Source organism: Anoplopoma fimbria, chromosome 10 (genome assembly GCF_027596085.1).
Source record: "Anoplopoma fimbria isolate UVic2021 breed Golden Eagle Sablefish chromosome 10, Afim_UVic_2022, whole genome shotgun sequence".
NCBI lineage: Eukaryota > Metazoa > Chordata > Actinopteri > Perciformes > Anoplopomatidae > Anoplopoma > Anoplopoma fimbria.
In genome coordinates this window covers 22190548-22212659 of record NC_072458.1, presented here as the reverse complement: position 1 = coordinate 22212659, position 22112 = coordinate 22190548, and the positions used below count along the sequence as shown (strand labels likewise).

General features: G+C 40.8%; 1 protein-coding gene across 1 annotated transcript in view; it reads left to right on the top strand.

The window, feature by feature from the left end:
- Positions 1-22112, top strand: part of LOC129096893 (uncharacterized) — a 49826-nt gene that overhangs the window by 1711 nt on the left and 26003 nt on the right. The gene's annotated exons all lie outside the window — the stretch shown is intronic.

The following is a 22112-nucleotide window of genomic DNA, read 5'->3' as shown; positions in this document are numbered from 1 at the left end:
GGCATGATGCGTGGACTTAAACCTGGATGGTTGATTATAAGGAATCAGAATCCACTTCCTTGGTGTTTGTGTTGACTTAAATACCAACAATAAGACATTTCAGTGTTATTTGTCTTCCTGCAGAAAAATCTTCGACTCCAGGCGGAGTGAACTTTAGGGACTGACTTGAATGCTGGAATGGTGATTTGATTCATGCAAAATCAGTGTGTGTGGGCGTTGAAATAGTTTGTGATATCACTTTAGTTCCACACAGGCCATTAACCAGCCTTTCCACATGCTGGAGTGTCCTTGAGCAAGACCGTGAACCACACATCATTCCCAGTTGTTTTGCGGGTGAATGAGATGGAAACAGTGAAGCTCTTTGGATAGAAGCACTATATATATATATATATATATATATATATATATTATATAAATGCAGTCCAATTACCAATCTGGGATGAACTCAGCACTGAGTGTGCCGGAGCTGACAGGTGTTATAACATGAACATGAATGAAATGTGACGTCTAGTGGGACTCAGTGCTAATGTTAGCAAGCTTGGCTAGTTGGTTTCCATTTTACAAGTAAAAAACACAAATGTCTTTGATTGTTAACGGTAAATAACCAAAGCTATAGTAGAAAAACAAACATCTGTATGAACACTCGTAGTCTATAAATACACAGCTATGTAATACCAGCAGGCGGCAAACTCCGAGTCTAAAAAGTGAAGCAAATGCTGAAGTACCTTAAACCTGCATTCTCTCTACTGTCCATCAGGGGGGCGACTCCTCTGGTTGTATAGAAGTCTATGAGAAAATGACTCTACTTCTCTCTTGATTTATTCCCTCAGTAAACATTGTAAACATGAGTTTATGGTCTCAATCTCTAGTTTCAAGTCTTCTTCAATACAGCATGATGTTCATTTAGTAAATGATGCTCCATTTAGAGTCAAACAGACCATAAAGCAGGGGATGCTTTAGGGCGGGGCTTACTGTGATTGACAGGTCGCTACCACGTCCTTGTCCGCTCTGGGAGTTGTCCGTGTTTGGTCTTACATCTTAAACACTTTAACAGTTTGTTTTGACTTCATGAAAGTTATTTGTAACATTTTGGTCTCCTTCGCTTGTGCTTATAGCAAAAGTCTCGTGTCACTTCTAGTTGCAAACTTGAGGCTTCAAAACAGTAATACACAAAAAAAATGACTACGTCCACTTGTTATACACAGTCTATGGTTGAAATAACATGAATGAAAAGTAACATCTTGTAGGAATCAATGCTAACGTTAGCAAGCTCGGCTCCCGTAACTTGTTTCCAAGTTGAGTACAAACGTAACCCACATGGGTCCTACCAACTGTTGAATTTTGTAAAAATACATAACCAATGCTTTGGTAGTAACACATGTTCTATGAACATCTGTGGGAAATAGCCTTCACAGCTACTATGTGGCAGTCACAAGCACCAAAGTTGGCGGCACATCTCTTGGCTCTGAAACGTCTGAACAAGAGGCCCAGATGTCTGAATCTGAGAGGCTATAAATATGTCTAAAAACTACTCTGTCCTTTATTAAAAATGGTAAAAATACGCACAATAGCTAGAATATCACCGTAGTTTGTATTCCGTCATACAAAAAGTGATAATAAATATTTCAGTTTGACGTTAACCCTAAAATAATCATAGTCTTTGAAGCAGTGAGGACCAGAACAAAATGTCTGTTTCCAACAATGCCCTCACTCTCAAGGTCTCAAGCTGGTCCTCACACACACACACACACACACACACACACACACACACACACACACACACACACACACACACACACACACACACACACACACACACACACACACACACACACACTCAGCTTTAAATCTCCCACAGAAGCCTCTTCACTACAGACACAAAGACCCAAGAGACACACTTCAAACTGCTCTGCTGTCTGTTTCAAGGAAAGCATGGTCACTCCTCATGTGTGTGTGTGTGTGTGTGTGTGTGTGTGTGTGTGTGTGTGTTCATAATTTCCGATTAAGTGAAGCATGCAGCTGGTGCGTCCTGCCTTCACATGCTCACGTATGCACACACACACACACACACACACACACACACACACACACACACACACACACACACACACACACACACACACACACACATACACTGCGTCTCTTAAACGCTCCATCAAAGCCACACCAGCTCCTTTATGAGGACAAATAGAGGCTGCTGGGAGAAGAAATAAACAAAGGGAGGGACGGTTTGACCTTTGAGTGTCATTGAGGGGACGGACGGACGGGGAGGGACGAGGGGACGGACGGGAGGTGGCTGATGAGGAGCGATAAGGACGGGGAGGGATTTGTGGTGTGAAGAGCCAACAGAAATGTCCCTGCGTTTCTTTTTTTTTTGGTTTCATAAGTGGGTTTGTGTCTTTCCTCTAATCTTATCTCCTCTGTCTCTCCCTCCCTCCCTCCCTCCCTCCTTCCTTCCCTCTCTCCATTGTTTGCGGTGTCAGAAGTAGATCAAAGCACATTTAGCTAGCGGTGTGCCGGAGCACGTTATCTCACTCTCGGGTTGATATTCTCATTTTTGTAAACGTGTCCTCCAGACGCCGAGGGGGCGGACTGAATCTGAGGCTTCAGGTTTTCTTTTAAATCAGGACTGAACACAGGGGAGACAGAGCAGTCATACAAGTGTGGCATTGTTCAACGCAGGATGCAAAACATCTGACTGTTGCATCAGGTCAAAGTGTTGTTGCTGCTACAGTTTCTGCAACTCAATGATGTTTAATTGTTGTGTTTCACATTTCAAGTTTGTAGGACAGAATAGGAGTTTATTAGCATTAGCATCTGCAGAAAATGACATCAGTCTCACTGATCTGTTGTGGTGCAGGGAAACCACATCACTAAACCACTCAGCCACAGACGTGAAGACATAAAACATATTTTTTATAGATGGATTTGTTGTGACCTTGATCAGGGACACAGTGGCAGCATTGTTGAAGGAGAACAGACGGTTATTCTAGTGAGGACATCAAAGACCTTCAGGATGAAAACACTGATATGAACATTGTTATTATAGTTTCTGTCGACTTTCTGATTTAAAGAAAAACTGGAAAAACACATAAAAACCCTTCTCCTGTCTTTGATATCTGCTCTCCTTTGGTTTAGACCTGGTAAAGTTTAGGCGTCTATATAAACCTGGTTCGGTTTAGGGTAAAAAAAGGCATCATGGGTAAAATAAACCGGCTACTTCCTGCTTCAGCGTGGAACATAAACACATGTTGTGTTTTTAAGATGTTGTGTTAAAAGCTCTTTTCTAAGAGTGGATCCGTGTTTTGTTTGTCCCGTTGCTGTCGGTTACAATACACTTTCCTGCCAATGGTGTCACTGTATTCCATAGATTGGAAATGCATCGGCATGGTGATAGAAAATATTCATCTAAACAATGCCGGTTTCAAACAGTTAAAAAAAATCAGCTTTGCAAATGTTTCACGAGGGAGTAAATGTTTTCATCACGTTTGTTAGACCTCGAGGAGAAACACTGAATGTTAATGTTACTTTTCTTTATTTATAAGAAAACCACACAGTGTACCTTTAACTAGTTTGTATCCATAATTGGAGGATTTTAACACATGTACATTTTATGTTCTCGACATTTAGCTGACGCTGTCGTCCAGAACCGGAGTCTAGTTGGTGTTAGCAGTTAGAGGAAACATGGGGCTATGAGACCTCCACTGTTCAGCCTTAAAAAGTCTTTCACCTCAAAGTTACAGCTTCATCAATGTGCTAGAATACTGAGCACAAACAATAATAAATAAGAAACAACAGCGGTTATACTTCCTGATTACCCAACATACACTTAATACAATTTCAAAATATGAATAAGAGTCTAATATTGGCGGTAAAACAAGTCAATGTCCTTGAAAGTTCATAAAAAAGAGGAGAACACATTTTTTGCATTTATCTTGTTTTTAATCTATTCGCTAAGATATCAAATATTGATATATGAATACAACAAATGTTCTCTTTCGGCCCCCAAAGGTCATTGTTTCCTCACACCTAATTTGGTAAAAAAAAGAGCTTCATCAGTTGTTTTGTGGATTTAACGATTTATCAAATCGGTTGTGGTAAAATAAATAATCAAAACAATAATGCAGGCGAAAGAGCAAATTCTTTCTACTAAATTCTCAGTAAAAATAATGGTTTCATATTCAGAAAACAAACTGCTTGTGGAAGCAGAGAGTATCGTCAGTGTGCAGCCAAACGATGAAGGTGAGGAGAAGGTAACAGAGCACCCTCGTCTTCATAAGAGGGAGTTGTTAAACTGTTTTATAGTTCAATAAAACCTCCTCCTACAGTTAAAGGAGCAGAACGCCACTAAAGATCGGATCCAAGTATCGAACCAACGTGTTACGAGGACGAAGAGCGATGCACTGAGAGAACCTTCTGCCTGCAGAATGTTTCCTGCTGCGTTTCTTGCGAGGAAGCATCTATTCTTATATTTGGCCCGAGTGAGAGCGGCTGCTGCTAAAAATAGATCCGGGGGGGAAAAAGGAGGGGAGGTCAATGAGAGACGGAGGGAGGGAGGGGAGGGGAGGGAAAATGTTACAGTAAATATGGGTCAACAGCTCTCTCTCTCTCTTTTACTCCCTCCTTGTGTTTCTTCCTCTCTCTCATTCACATCTGACCTTTGACTTTGTGCCAGAGAATTAAATGTCAAATGAAAAGAACAAAGTCTTCTTTTCTGGTGATTTGTGGGAAATAATGCAATAAACAGACAGAAAACAAGCAGATTCATTTGCTTTGTTTTCCAGTTCTTTCTGTTACCTCGTGGATTCTGCAGCTCTGCCTCTCTCGGTGCTCCGTTGAGTGTGATTTCACCAAAGCGTCGCCGCCTCTCATTACGCTCAATTATCCTCCAGTTACAGTCGAGCTGATGTTCAGCAGTCATCACTCGGACAGCAGAGAGGCATCTCTCCAGGGTTGATTCTCAATCGAGGCCAGAGAGGCGGTGAATTCTGCAGCTGACAGACAAAAACAAAATCCATCTCAACTATAAAATAAATACGTATATCTGTCTCAGAATTCGACATATCAGGGACGTTAAAGTCGTAACGTGAGACTCCATTCGAATAAATGACGTAATTGCAGACTTGAAAGAGAACGATCACCACAAAGCTCCTTCACATCAGAGAGTCTTATAAACAGGTTTGTTGGATCAATATTTGTTCTGACTGTGAAAGAACCACTAAATCCTGCACACAGTCCATCACTTGGACTCGTTTCACGTTGGTTTGTTAGAAGGTGAGGGGATTGTTTGGGTTCTTTCAGAGGCCTTTCAAGCATTTGTGGATGATTTTTGTTGGATTTGCTTGCTGAATGCAACCGAGCAGGAGGTTGAATTCAGATGAAGCTGCTTATTGAAGCCAGTTGGGCCAGTCTCTGTAGTTTAGTCTCTGTAGTTTACACTCTAAAGGCAGCTTAAAGATTTGTTATGTTACAGTAGAGAGTGATGTCATCCGTCAGAGGGATCAGCAGATTCATGACTCCACAGCTTGAGAGGATCAATGATGAGTCAAAACGTCATTTAACATGGTGACATGAACACATTTCACTGTGTGTTGATAACCTGAATTAACTTGAATTTCAAAAACAACATACCGGTTAGAACCAGATTGATATACATAAAAAAAAATCTTCATTCAAGGTGCATCTGCTAGCTTTTTCTGCAGCTTTCAACAGAATCTTTCGGTCTTTCTCTGCAGATATAGTTTGAAATGTGGTAACAGGTGGATTTATATGGGAAGAGGCAGGAAATCGTATCTCCTGCCTCTGTTATGATCTTACATCAACCAATGGTTATCACATGACTGAGGTGTCATAATAAGCTACAGCCTAGACAACTGAGCAAACTCCACCCACTGAGGAGGACTAAGAGATGCTGTTGGAATTTTGGACTTTTCATTAACTAGCTGTAGAGCTGAAACTCAACACAAAATAATTATTTGGGCGTGGCTCTAATTTCCAGCTGCTAACAAGCGGCAACCTCCAGTGCTGAGAAACGAAACCAACACCTAGATGGCAAAAACTGCAGTTCTTCAAATGGCCACTTGAGGCAAAAGCGAGTCAATCCCCATAGACTTCCATGTTTAAACGCACAACTTTACTGCAGAAATAAACATGTTTACAGCCTGGTACAAATAACTGTTTTGGTCTCTTCAGCTTATATAAACCGTCCTTGACAACTGTTTCACCAGTTTCAATTATATTAATGTTTAAGTTTGGCATAATTGAAGGCGTGGCCTCTTGGATTGGCAGGCGGGTGCTGTCTCAGGTCACTAGCTGCTATTCTATTCTGTTCTCTCTTTTTTTAAAGTTAGGCTTTGTTGTCACACTTTGAGCTTCACAACGGCTCCTTTAGGAACCTCTGGGTGACGTCACAGAGACTACGTCTACATCTTATACAGTCCATGTCTGCAACCAGCGACACAAATCCCAAGCAGATGAGATTTGCGAGTTAAAAATAGGTGCTTAGTGCGTTTTTTTTAAATATTTAAACTGGAAGTCTGTGACAGCTGACGTGTTGAGTTGTACTTTTAGCAGCACATCTTTACATGCAGGGAAAAAGAGGTGGTTCTGTCTGTACTGTCAAATGATTGATACAGTAATACCTCTGTGACATTTAAAATAAGAATAATTCCAACATACTCTCTCTCTGAGGAGAATAAACATCTTGGAGGTGTTTTTTTTTTGCCGTCTCACTCCCTCCACAATGTGCCATGTCTGTCTGGGAGAACAGCTTCCAGCAACTGCTTTCACTCCAGCAGATCTCCCTCCAAATCGGAGCCGGTGGCTGACGATGAGCAGAGCGGCGTGGAGGTTGTTCGAGGCTGCACGTCCTCTTTGCTGCTGCTGCTCTTTTCTTTACAATAATCGTGCTGATGTAGTGAAGTGCAGCCGGAGTCGGACGCTGCAGAACAGAGAGTCACACATGAAGGCAGGGTTTCATTCATACATGAAAAACAGGTTTTTATTTGTGCTAAAAAAAAGAAATGCAGACCTGGATAAAACATACTGTCAAAAAAAAACACAAGGTCATGCAGTGAAGCAGAGCGGGACTGGTTGTTCTCACTGAGGTGTTATCACACGATCACAGTCAAACGCTTTACAAAGAACACTTTCAATTCTTAGCTTGAATATATTTCCTTAACACTTAAGTCTACAGTTCTTAGTGAAGTGTTTGCAATCGAGATCATAAATAATACACTTCCACTAATAATGCATCAATCATATTTTAACTGCAATAAAATCAAATCATAACTGATTAAGACAGCAGATTTCTACTTAAAGCTGCTCTGATCAATATTTTAACATTAACAATCGATCAAATGACAATCTGAAATGTGTCGCTTGTTCTGATGAACCCACAGAGAGTTATCACCTGAGTTTCCCCTCAGCAACAAACAGCTGACAAAGTTAAGCTTAGTTTAAACTCGCCGTAGTGAAGTCACAAATAGTTCACTGATAAAAGAACGATTTACATGTCTAAGGTTTCTAAAAAGATTTGTTTTTAGTTGCTTTAGAGACAGGAGTTCTTAAAAATCTACATTTGAATAAAATATTTTACAGCCAAATCAAATTGTTTCCAGGATTTTCAACCTTAGTTTCTTTATAATGCATGTAATACTTTAGTTATTTCTTTACAGTGCTTGTAAAAAGGTAATAAAGTAGTGAATGAATATGAGGTATATAAGTTTACAGATAATTACAATCCCTCCTCAGCATTGTGGAGGTTAGTTTATGGCTTTTTTGACAGTTACACCTACAGTTTATGGACATATACGTATATATATAGGTTAAACACGTTGTCATTTTGATTCTTTCTACAGTTCATATTGTTTGTACGCCCTCTGGGGCTTTGGAATATAATGCAGCGCATAGCACATACAGTAGATAATGACAAGGAAAGAATTTTCTGTAATGTTTACGGACTAATACTTAGTTCTTAAGTGTGAAGATAAGTCTGGTGTCCACGCATTGTGCTGTGAGCGGAGGACGCCTATATAACGATGAGTCTGTACACTCAGATCATGTTGTCTGTTTGTTTCTATGTCTCGTTCACAAGATATGAAGACGTTTATAGCAGAGAGAGGAAAATAAAGTCGTAGCCTGATATTTATGATTCAGTCTCAGTGATATCTAAAATGTTATGTAGTTTCATTCTTAATAATAGGGAAAAATATAAGATATTCATCATCTGTGGCTTAAAGTTTGTAACCGCAAGCACTTAAAAAAAAGAAAAGAAGCTACCTGTGAAAATTAAAATAAAGAAGTCAGAGGGTATAGTCACCTCCGAGTGGAAATCATGAATATTTTGTTCACGTTTCAACCCCTGAAGCCCTTAATTAACAGCACGGTCATTATACAGCTGTGGATGGCTCACTGAGCAGTAACATTGCTAACTGAGTTTAGCTGCTCAACCACAAGTAACACGCTCATAACGCCGAAAGGTGCACCAGACATGAAACATTCATGTTAAAATGAAAACTATGATGTTCTTTTAAAAAGTTGCCTTTAATTTCATTAAATATCAATATGACAAAGATATAAATGATGAAATCTTTACGTTGGACAGAGGTTTGTTGGTGCCATCCGAGATGTAATCGCATCCTTTAGTCTATAAGTGCAGACTTGTTTTGGCTTCTGTGTTTTCAGTTGGCAGGAGACTCTCAGTCTGGCAGACAACAGCTCCGTTTCCACACAGATGAAAACAGGGTTGGATGAAGGGGGAGTCGCATCTGATGTGACACTTTGGCCCGTGCGGTCATCTGTGAATGCAACGCGATCAGAGCGGAGTCCTGCCTGTTTTTATTTTTAGCCCAATCGATTCAGGCCAGTAATGGGAAAAAGGAGGCGATGCTTCCTTCGGGGCTTTTTCTTTTTCTGAATGTCTCGTTTCCCGTCTTCCTCTCTAAATTTACATCACAACGGCTCCGTCCTTCCTGCAGGTTCTCCACATGAATGATTTTTTTTTTTGTAGAGATGTGAAAAGCAGCTTGGAAAGTAAGTAAGAGCTGCACCGGGCAATTTCACAATCTCCTTAATGGCACTCAGAGGTAACGTAAAGTGGTGATGATGATGCTTTATACGGATGAAAATGGAGACGGGTTGTATTCTGCTCTGAGTTTGGACTTTATTTCATGAGGAAAATTGAGTTCTCAATTAGTTGGGATGCAACATGTTTTCTTTGTTGCCGTAACAATCTGTGATTCAGCCTCAAAGGATGAATGTTTTTACCAGCGAGAAAAATCAGAGTAGAACGGCCATAGAAATGATTTCTGTGGTTGTTTGACTTAAAGCTGCTTAGCTTAGCTTAGCTAGCTAGCTTGTCCTGAGCTGGAGGCACTGTTAGACCCAGCGTTGACTCTGGCCACCAGCCCACTGTTCCGCTTATTTTTATAACAGGTGTAGCACTAAAGCATGGTGGGGTTAGCAAGCTAGCTAATTAGCCAGCTGTCCGCTAGTTAGCAATTATGTTTTATTAAGCAAAACAAAATGCATAACTTGTCTAATGACAATGTGGCTCATCTACAGTAGCATTTTTTGTATTTTGCCCAAAGTCTTCTGTAAAATCCAACATATATACTATATATAAACTAGCCAGCTGTCCGCTAGTTAGTTAGCTAATTCCACCATGCTTTAGTGCTACAGTGGTTACAGAAAACGAGCCAAATAAAACTGTCTCTCATCTGGCCATAGCAGGGTGGTTTTCTGTGACAAGAGAGTGTGGATTCAGTATTAAGGTGTTCCATTTTAATCATTTAATCTCTTCGTTTTTTTAACGTTAAAGATCCACTGATCCTTTTAGTTGCTATTGTAAAATCTCACCTCAGTTGCAATAGTAACAACAATTAAAATGTCCGGCGCTTTGAGCATCCATATACTTTGATATGAACGCGAAGTCTGTTGTACTTCTATTCTTCTTCAATGGTATTGACACATAAACAAGATATATACATCTCAGTTGACATACATGCAAAGGAGGACACAAAACTGTCCTCACACATTTGTTAATTAATTGTCTTCACCCACTGAGTCTCTTAAAGGTCACGGCGGGGGGACTGGAGTCTGTCTCAGCACACATGGTCCTTTTATAAAAACTTTATCAACAGGGACACTAAAGCTTATCTATTGACTCTCAGCATACTTGGATAGCAGTCAGTGTCTTGCTCGGTCATATGATTGTCACTTATAACACTGACAAGGAGACCCGTCACATTTGTCGTGTAGTTTGCAGGAAAACTACACGACAGACTTCAATGAAAGTGAAGGGAGAGTTCTGACATGGACCAAACAGGAGATAGGAATATGGACTTTACAAAGCACAGTTTACATTTTTGTTTTCTTGGATTTCTCCGTTCTAGATAGATCTATCAAATGGACCAGAGATTTGTTTCTGGGTATCATAACATATTTGGATGACCTACGATTTGAATGTGCTTTTTGATATGTAAGGACAAGGTTGGATTTATAAAATGTCTCTTATTGAAAACAAACCCCATGAAAAGACAGAAACCAACACTCTTTTAGTGCATGTCTCAATACTTTCTGACTTCCTGTCTGAGGCTTTTCAGCTCCAAGACCATTGGTTCCTTCTGAAAATGTGAATCTTTAAAAAAAACAAAAAAACATATGGACACGTATTAACTCTGAAATATTCCACATTTAAGTGGTGCTACAACAACGTGACAATTTGGCCATAACTCTAAACTTAACTTAATGTGCAAAACCCCTTATATTCTCTGATTGGATTAAGTTATTCTACTAAACCCGCCTTCTAGTTAAACATTTAACACTGTGTTTGTTTTTCTCGGGTGTGTTTGAGGTATCACCTTACACAGGAAAACCCTCCTCTCTCTCCAACTCCACAGTATTGACTGTTACCTCTGCCGACGGATCGACTGATGGATGCCTTGTGCACTAATGTGAATGTGTGAGGAAAAACACACACACACACACACTTCTGTAGTTGGATTGTGTGGCGGATAGGGGGACTGGTCAATAGTTTGATTGACAGATGGCCGTGAGCGTCTCTGACCTGAAGGACAGATAGAAAAACTGTTCAATATCCAACTGTCTCACGAGAACGATCCATTCATCTTATTTAAAGTTAGAGAGAGGAACTTTTAAATGGTTATGAAACAGTCTCAATTTAATGTTGATGCCTCTCTATGACCTTCAAAGGTCAACGAGACCATCAGAGAGAAGATTGGCTGTTTCTATAAAGTTATTCTTAATGCACGTCATCGGTTCCACGGGGTCGGATTCTACTCAAAATCAGATGAAATCATGCAGATTCACCAGAAACTCCTTCAGCCTCCCTCCCAGCAGAGACCAGTCCGTCGTGGACAGACCCAGATCCAGAACCAGGACTGAGCTGAGCAGACTGTTAGTAAAATGAGAGGTTTTCTAAAGGGACTCTGGTGCTCTGAAACACTACCGTTTTCAGCCACAGGGACCGCCAAACTCGACAAAAAATGAAAGTTCCTTGAGGTAGAGACCTGAGTTTCGAGCCTGGCTGCAGGGATTTGTTCCCATTCAGTCCCACACCAAACTGTGAGAAACATTTATCTAAGGAGCTGGCTGTGTGCATGAGGGCGTTGTCACGTTAGAAACATAAAGAGACAAACACAAACTGCTCTCCTGCAGTATAATAATCCCTGTTGGGAGGCCGTCTTTGTTAATAGAAACCCTGCAAAATTGCTCAGCCCTCAGCGTGGACTCTGAGTCGTCTTAAGCTGCTTGCCTGGATAAAGCTTTACGTTTTTTGTTTTTTTTGTAGAGGAGGGAGTTTAAGGAACAGAATTACAGTTTGCCTCGAGGAAGGCTGAACAGAAGGAGGAAACATCAACTCATAGAGACAAATGTACGAAAACCACATTTTCCTAACAGGACCTCACACTAAGAAGATAAAACTACAAGAGGTGTGACTGGACACGAAAGTTCAACAGCTCAGTATTTGTGTGTTACTCGCTCTGACTGCTCTGCAGAAAATCTCACACTGCACACCATCAACAGAGCGGTGTCAGTACCGCAGTGACCTAAACTGACCTGGAATCAGCAGCACAAGACATTTAAACGAGTCTCTAACTGTAAATCAAAAGCTTCTGTCAGCGTGAAGATGTCAATGTAGATAAACAAAGTTGTTTTAGTCAAATAGTGCTTGAGGCTTCATGGGAGCTGCTTTACTATCCGGTACACATTCATATATTAAAGACCAGGAACATGGTTTAGCTTTTAAGAGATGGAAGATGGAAAGATCAAAAATACCCTAGTGTTAAAAAATAGGTTAGATAAAGATGAAAATAAAGAACCAGAAAGCTTGGTTTGAGTAAAATGTCCATGAGTTTTAAGGCTAAACTGGATGGTTATCACTGCAGCAATCATTTATCCTTACTCTGTTAACAACAGAATAATGGAATTTATGTATATGTTTATAGTATATTGTTTGTGCTATTTTTTTGTAGACAGACAGAGGAGGTGACAAACAAGAGGATGTTGTGGTCATAGCATATGATGGAAACATGTTTGTTGGATGTATTTGACTGACTTACGGCTTTTACACACAAGGGGCGTGATAAATAAAGGTCACAAAAATGAAAAATACTCGCCTGTGAATAGTTTGCATCGAAACCATTCATGCAAACAGTTACTGAATGTGCGACAGATGCAACAGTTCTTCTGCAAAACGTTCCAATAGATTTGTTGGTTAGAGGACGGTCAGTCTGTCTGAGGTAAACTGTTGTATAGTCTGGAGCTACTGTCAGATATTTGATTCAGTAAAATGCTCTGAGTGAATTTTAGTTCCCTCTGGTAAACAGTTACATGGTGTATACGTGTAGGGCTTTTATTGTGAAAGGAATGAACAGAAGGAGTGGATCTGGTCTGTGCTGTATTTGTCAAGGTTGATAGGTGTGTTTGTTCCTCGCAACGTGATTGGTCGATATCTTAATTTGTGGTGCAAAAGCTCAGAAAAAATGACTTTACTTTGTTTTATTGCCCCCTTATATATTCACGTTCTGTGTGAAAGTACTCATTATTAAGATACCCACTGAAGTAAGAGTTTGTGTGTTTGTTCTAATTAGCAGCCTGTTGCTCATCACTACATGTCCTGCAGGTTGTTACAGTTATTTTACATAATAAGATTAAGTATTTTATCATACCATATGTGGATATATTCCGTTGTATACAGATTCTTACCTGAAGTATGTTCTTAGAATATCATAAATAATATCACAGGAGGGAGAAAGAACATTGAGTTTTTTCTTTGAATCATAAGAGGGGACGTCAAGTACAGAACAGAAACCTCCAGAAGCTCCAGGGAATATGGGGTGGCCCAAGACATATTTTTATATGCCACACACGCACACACACACACACACACACACACACACACACACACACACACACACACACACACACACACACACACACACACACACACACACAATGGACGGTGGATGGGTGAAGGTATTACCCCGAGTGAGCAGGACTCCCTCAGTGTTCGGTGTCGGCTCAGAACGTCCGCTGCTGAAGCGGAGGTGAGTCAGACTCCGGACTTCGCTCTGGATCATTGTCACTGGGCCGTGTGTCACCTCACACACACACACACACACACACACACACACACACACACACACACACACACACACACACACACACACACACACACACACACACACACACAGAAGCACACACCCAGTGCCCAGGGCGATGGCAGCAGACGGGCGAGGCTCTGCCGGAGAGAGCTGTCGGTTCCTATTGTTGCAGCCTCCTGCTCTTCCTCAGACACTCACTTGTGTGTGTATATACGTGTGTGTGTGTGTGTGTGTGTCAGCGTGCATGTGCAGGTGCATGTGTGTGTGTGTGTGCGTCCATGTCAAGCATGTCGTGGAAAAGGCTTGTTCGTGGCAGCTTCCTCTCTTCCGCCCTGCTGATCCTCTTTCAGTCCCGTCCTCTTCCTCTCTTTCCTTTTATACTTCCTTTTTTACAGCTATATTCTCTTTTTGTCTCCTCAGTAATCAGTTCATCTTCTCTGCCTAATTTCCTCCCTTCCCTCTTCATTACGGTCCTCCCCCTTGTTTTGTCTCTCACTTCCTCTCCCACCTGTGTCCCTGTGGTGCAGTAATGCAGCTTTATTAGTCCTGGTAGAGCCGTTAAAGCTCTTTAAATGCAACACATTTGGCACAAATCCGGCTGTCTTCATCCTCTCCTCCCCTGGTGGTCTTCAACATCCTCATCTTTCATCTTTCATCTCCTAAATAACCTGTTAGGTTCACGTCGCGCTAGCTTGTTTTGTGCCCAAATGACAGCGAGGACATTTAAGTGCACTGAAACAATCGGTCTGTGCTGCTCTCAAAATGACCGCACAGAGCAGACAGTCTTCTCTCCTGCTGCTCCTCTTCATGTTTGATAGAACAGGTTTTTCTTCATAAATATCTGTTCTGGTGTAGCTTTGAAGACAGATACATTGCGTGAATCTCTCTTTCAAAGAGAAATTCCGATCTATTTTATTGGTTTGAAAGTAAAAAAATTGCCAGAAGTGTGCAGCAGATTTGAAGAAGAACCCCCTCTGTTCCCGGCTAAGTGAAGTGTGCAGCTCCAGGAGGCCGTTTGGCAGACGGCTCTCCTCCGTCATTCTTTGATGTCTCAGATTCGTCTCTCTCCCTGAGACCTTTTTGCTTCGTTGCCAAACAGATTAGAGCGAGCGTTACGAACATCTACACCGACGGCCGCGTAATCTGCAGACTACAGAAGAAAAAGCCCGAGGAGAATGAAGCGGAAGGCTTTCTAAGGACAGCAGCGATCAAAATCTAAAAGTTAGGCGCTTTCATATGGGAGGAAATATCACAATGGAAACCTAAATTGTTCTTTTTAAACTCTGTAGTCTGTGAAGTGAAGTCAAACTGCAGATTCAGCTCAGATTTAGTTTCTACTTAATTTGATTTATTAGTGTTAATTATCAACGAGCATCAACTACATTATATCGCTTTCTCACTGTAGAAAGAAACTGCTTGTTTTCTAATAATAAGATAATTGATTACCACACTGCTATGGAAACCACTCCTGACTATTTCTAAACCCGTCCGTAACATCTGAGGTCATGAAGACGACGGCCTTCCCTTTTATATGTGGTGGTCCTTTGTTATTGTTGGACTCCACAGCAGAGTCTTTGGTTACGTGAACAAACAGAAATGACCTTTTCCTCAAAGGTCAGCAGCCTCGCAAGTACTGAATCCAAACCAGAGCTGCATGTTTCACAGTCCAACAAGCAAACGTTACACTGCAGCCGACCAAAACAACAATTCATAATCAGACTCTGAATCTGATTAATTACCAAGTACAATGAACGGACGGGAATTAGCATCTTTCACATCAGAGTTATGCCAGTTGTGATAGCAAATCCAGTCATGTAATTACACAAGACCAAACACAATCCTCTGCTGCACAAGAAGAATTTATGGAAAACTTTGATAATCGATTTACCATTTTCAATAGAAATTGCCAAATGTCTCGGTTGTGAGGATTTGCTGCTAAATTGTCTTAAGCCGCAGTAAACTGAATATTTCTGGGTTTTAGATTCAATTATTGAGGAAAAAAAGAACTATTTTTTTAAATGATCAGCGGATACAATGATGTAAGAGGGAATTTAAACCTGTGAAGTTGTTATAGAGATCATTCCTGAGTCCTAAAAAGTCCCAAATCTGGACCATGTGATCTTTTAAAAGCTTACAAATGTCCAGCAGACTTCATTATTAAAAGTGCAAAACATTAATTCACAAATAAGAGTGAATATGAGGAGAACTTTTCTGCCGTTAATGACACAGTCTGTCTAATTGTTTAATAGTTCTTCATTTTGCTCTCAAAGTGCACCAGATTGATGCATTTAACAATTTCTTGACAAAATGTTCTTTCTAAAGGCATGAAGTTTAAAAGTATCAATATTGATCCAAAGAGTTCAGGTCATAGACTGAATGTTTAATAAATGAAGTAGCCCTGTCTTTAGCTTCTAAACTCTTCACTTTGTTCACCATCTTGACCTCAAACAATGATGCCCTTCTCACGTTCTTTCAAAAAAGAAATTCAAACTTCAGTCCCAGAAGAGCGGACGGTTTGATCGACAGGAGCTCTGATCATGAAACGGTTTCGTTAAAACCACATCAAACACAGACGATAAGAAAAGTCCTCCAGAGTGTGAATGGTCATTAGGTCGCCTGATACTGAGTGACAGTAATGAACTGTGAAGCGGGCTGCGTTTTTCCTCCAGGTGCTGCAGGGAACTCTGGGTAAATGTCCATCAAACGGCACCGCAGTGATCAGTGACTCCGCTGTCTGTTTGGAGTTACACTTATTAGTCCTAACAGCTGTTGATGTTTTACGAGATGCTGCTGTAGGCCTCGTATTAGTGAATGATTGTTTCTAATTTCTGTCATTAAGTCTCCTGATGTTTTGTTTCTCTTTTCTTATTATTCTTTTTTAATATAATGCATTCAAACATTAGAAGACGAGTTACGGTCTGCCGATCATCAGGATGTGACCTTGATGATGATCGCACTATTTACTGACATACAAGTGCTTTTTTGAAACAGTTTCGGTTTGTCTTTTAGATCCTCTGATTTGGGTTATTCAAGGGTTAGGCATTAAGAATTATATGAATTTTTTCTGATATCTTATTTCTTTACCGACATCTCTTTCTGTTCTCTCCTCGACACACCCTTTTTTTAGCTTTGATCAATGTCTGGGTTTTATTCTTTCCTTCTTCGTTCCCTCTGTAATATTTCACCCTCTCGTTTTTTTTGAGAGCCTTCAGCTTCCCCTCTGCTCTCTCTCTCTCTCTCTCTCTCTCTCTCTCTCTCTCTCTCTCTCTCTCTCTCTCTCTCCCCCTCTCCTTCCTCCCCTGTTGCTCCGGCAGGGAGCTTGAAAAACTCCAGAGGTCTCCGGTCTGTGTGTGTGTGTGTGTGTGTGTGTGTGTGTGTGTGTGTGTGTGTGTGTGTGTGTGTGTGTGTGTGTGTGTGTGTGTGTGTGTTGACTTGCTAGTATGTGCCTCCATGCGTGTGGGTGTGTTGTGAGGAGTAAATGGCCTCCAGGATCCCCGGAGTCGCATCTCAAATGTACTCACAGAGAGCAGAGTCATGACTAAGACTGCATGCCTTTCATTAACAGAGAGAGAGAGAGAGAGAGAGAGAGAGAGAGAGAGAGAGAGAGAGAGAGAGGGAGAGAGAGAGAGTTACAATAGTTGGAGGAGTCAGCTGAACTCACTCCTCCGGTGCAAATGTTGTCTTACACCCGAAGTCCTGGGTCAGGCCTGAAAAATGTGTCATGATAATGTGTGTTTGTGCGTGTACTCATGTATAAATGTAGCTATTACGAGAAACGACCAACTCTGAAATGAATTACATTTAGTTTCTAAAAAATTCATTCAAAAAATTTTCCTCTTCAGTCTGATTCTCTTAAACTGTCATACTTCACCAAAGTTCACTTCAGTAGTCATTGTTTTTTTCCTGCTGTAAGAATGAGTTCTTGTTCATCTTCTTCTTCTTCTGTCTGTTACTCAGAGTGCGTTTGTATGTAATCTCTAGAGAACAACGTCTGAATGTGTTGGTTTCATCTTTGGGGTTTTTACAAACTGCCCTCACCAGAAAAACAACGACATTGTTGTTTATTCAGGCAAAAATATATTCATGTTAAAGACAGAGTGAGGAGGGCTGCTGGTCGTGGTTTGTAGACATTCAAAGTTGTCCCGATATATTTTCCTTTTAGAACAACCTTCATCTGCTTGGTGTCGCCTCATTATATCAGCACTTTATCAGTACTATCACTACCTCATATAAGCCCTCACTCTTTGACTCAGAGGGACTGAAACTGTTGCTGTTACTTTCTAAAACATTTTCTGTTGATTCCATCAATTTTCTTTCTTCAACGTTTAATCATCAAGAGGATAAAAAAGCACCAAACTTGAGGCAAGAAATGCAAAGTTCAATTTTCATTTAAGGGAAAGTGTGTGTAGGATTTAGTGACAATAGCATTGTGGCTCATAGGACCATCTTCACCATTATAACACTTCTTTAGGAGCAATGGAAGTCAGACAGTGGCTGGTGGAACCACGTTAAAGTAAAAAGGCTCTTTCTGGAGCCAGTGTTTGGTTTGTCCATTCTGGGCTACCGTAGAAACATGGCCCACTCTCTGAGGAGGACCTGCTCCCTGTGGAAAGATAAAGAGCTCATTCTAAGCTTAAGAAAAGACAACAATACTGAATTTCAGGTGATTATTCACTACTGAAAACATAGTTATGAATATTATATTGCAGTTTTGCAAATATATCCCCCCGAATGCTGCACGCTGGCCCTTTAAATGTTATTTAAACCGCATTCATTTGGTGTTTTATTATCACTTGCAGCATTTTATATAACATAAGTAATAGTTTTTCTTTTCCAAATGGATAGAAAGCATTTTGAAAAGAAGCCTTTTCTTCTCGCTCAACAGTCGGTCCTCCTGCTAAACAAAATCGATTGCTCGGAGCGACTTTGGTACGGAGCTGTCATTTCTTGTCCCTGGAGATGAAGAACAACATCTCTGAACTGTATCTTCACCCCCCCCTCCTCCCCTCCCACCACCTCCACCCACACCCTTTGCCTCGAAGGCTTTTTATTGATATTGATTTGGATGGAAAGCTTAAGTCTCCATTGAAGAGAGTATGAAGGCTGCGGTTATTTTTAGGCGCCGTCGATGACTTCAACGGGGGAAGCTGGCAGAGAGCGGACGATCAATGCGGACGCCATGGACGAGGATGTCGGGCTATATGTTGAGAATACAATACATAAGAAATATCGGCTCTCGGTGGCGAGGTGGACTGATAAGTGAGTCCAAGCTGCCTTATTGATTTCAGCCGTTAAATCCACTTCAATCAGCTTTTTCATCAGGAGGGAGATGAAGGAGAGGAGGAGGGCTGAAGGAGGATTGTTTAAGCTTTGGACAATGAAGCGTTCTCCTGGTGAGAGTCTAGAAAAAGCTCAAGATGAATATCCCTCTTGAAACAATGAGAGTGATATTCAACAACTTAAGCAGTTTCCTGCATAAGCACCCTCATCTTGACTTGTGTCGTTTGTCGCTGAAGTCGAGCTAATTTCAAAGCTCTTGACTTTTAAGTATTTTAGTGTCTCCTGCAGCGTTTTCTGGATCCAATGGGAGCGTTTTATCTCCGTCCTCATATCAGAGATGTAGGTAATAATTTGTGTTAACACGGGGGAGGCCTCTGCTTTCATCGCCACTTAAATCTAATATCCTTCAACATCGCAGGCTTCGCTGACTCACACAGGTCGCGGCCCTCTGTGCCAAAGCACGGTGGCGATAATTAATCTAATTCCAGCGCCGGCGATGTTGAACTAGACAGATATTTCATATTCACTCGATCTGAATGATGCAAGAAGAAACGCTGGTTTCATCTGATTTTTTGTGAAACCCTTGTGAGAGGATGGAGCTTGTTTGTGTGCACATTACTGTTCGTGTTATGAGTCATATCCTGTTTTTGTTTATGTTTAGGATTAAATCATCACATGAAACATAATGTCACAAACTATATGAGAGATTGTGACACAAAGGAGACACAATTAATTAAAAATAGATCAAGAAGATTAAGTGTTAAAAATGAGCCAGCTGCGAGAGCGATGCATGTAGGGATTAAATGATAATATTATAAATATACGATTTCAATAACTTATTAACTGTTTAATCATTAACTCATTAATGCAGAAAAATTTAGCTGGTTGCAGATTCTCAAATGTAATTTACAACTCATTTGAGGACGTCACCTTAGGAAATATGGACATTTGATGACCTAATAATCATAATAACGGGTGCTTTGTAGGTGCTGAATGTTTCCATATCAAACAATGAAAGCATACAAGGTGGCTGCCAGCTGGAAGCGAGACAGAAGACGAGCTAATGGGCGACTTTTCTAGCCTTCAGGATGAGAAGGTGAACCACAGCGGCCGACAAACCCCCAAAGAATCATGAATCATGTTGGGAGCAGAGAGGACAGCTCAGCAGACAGAGAGACACTCACAATAGAGTTATTTATATAAAAGATGATTACATTATTTCAGAGTTCTCAGAGTTTCCGCTCAGTGTCTGCTGTCTGTGCAGGCTGGTCATCTGCAGAAGTTCGTCATCTCCGTTAATGATCTAAATGATCAAAAACTGTTGCTAGATTTTGATTACTACTCGTGCAATCTGTTCTACTCACAACTGGCATTAAAACCTGAATTTTCAAGTATTGCAATTGAACCAGATAAAAAGAACACAACACGTTTTTCTTGCTCCTCCATTTGTAGATAGTTTTAAGATCAATACTCAAAGTATTATGTTGGTCCTGAGCTAGGTTTTTGGTGAAAGGAAAGGCATTTCTTCACTTCTGAGCATGTTTACTGTACATCATAATCATAATATTTGATTTTCTGACTAAAACTAGATTCCAGAACATGCTTACGTGACCTTAAACTAAAGTATTGCTGATTTTTTGTTGTTGTTTTGTAATAGATTGCTCACATATTCAGGTTTTATCAAATTAGTACTCTTCTGCCTGGTACGAGATTGGGGACGTGTCGATTGACTCTCAACGGCTCTCAACATGGTGACACCTGAGCCTTTAAATGGATTACTTGTGTGCACAAAAACATTACTTTACACCTGTATTGTACATTATTTCTTCAACCTATATCTACAGAATAGAGACTATGTGCGTTCACTTCTCAGTCTTTGGTTGCTTCTCCTTCACTTTCTCCTCCAACCAGAGATCTCAGACTCAAAACCCGACCCGCTCCACAGTCTGAGCCATCACTGGTGCCGACTCATTATCTCTCCGCCGCTAACACGCCACACTAATCCTGGTGTCATCTCCCCCAGACTGAGCAGAATTATCCATCTGTCTGCAGCATCTATAATAAAAGTGCTGCTCAGTCATTGTGAGCCTTTGTGACAGAGAAGCTAAACAATGTCTTCACATTTTGACAAAAGGCCTTCTTAAAAGTACGTGGCCTGGTTTCAGGGGTAAAAACTTTTCATATAGAAAAGAAATGATCTGATATTTTATAAACTACGTGGAGAGGATGTCAAAGATGAAGGAACTCTGTGCTAAATATGAATCCCATGGACTGTATGAAATATGGAAGTAGTCTTTGTGACGTCACCCAAAGATTTCTGAGGAGCCGTTGTGAAGCTCAAAGTGGGCGGTTCTGCCCGTCGCCATCTTGGCAGTGACGACAAGCGGCTTGAGATGACACCCACCTGTCAATCAAAGCAGCCATGCCCTTAATTATGCCTAACTTAAAGGGGCAGGACAAATAGAGATTACTAAGTACCTCTGCATTAAAACACAGCTAACAACCTGTAACTTCAATCCCTACTGCTACAATAAGTGTTTAATCTATTGAAGAGGAAATTAATTGATTCATTTGACAGAACAACTTAGTAATAAAGTGAAAAAATGAGTATTGATTTTCTGCCGAGCTCTGTGTTTATAGAATGAAAATATCTATTTTTTCACTCTGTATAGTTGACTCATATCATTGAAGAAGTGTTATCATGAAACACAAACCTCTAAGTCGCCTTCCCCATCTCAGATGTTTAAAGAGAGTCAAACAATCTGGTGTTGTGCTCTTTAAAGTTGGACAAAACAATAGAACCAATCAGAGCTTTTAAAGGTGGATTAACGACGGTTGTGGAGGATAAAACCTGCGACGAGCTCGGATGAGAGCGACACAGCTGCACGGGTCGATGCAAGTCCACCGGCAGAGAAATAAATCTTGGACCAACATGACAAACGTTAAATTAAGTGTTCTGGCAACCGCTTCTGCGACCAGCGTCGGTGTCGACTGACAATGAAGTCTGCGGAGACAAAGTCAGACAAGTGCACACAGACAATGATTCACCAGTGAGGCATTGATTCCTTTCACATGTGTGCTTTCACAGGTTGCACTGGATTCATTTTCTGTTAAGGTCAAACTCAAGGTCATCGTGTAATGACCTCATCATCAAATCCTCATGTTCTGGCTGTTCAACTGCCCGTCTTCTATTCTATTACCACT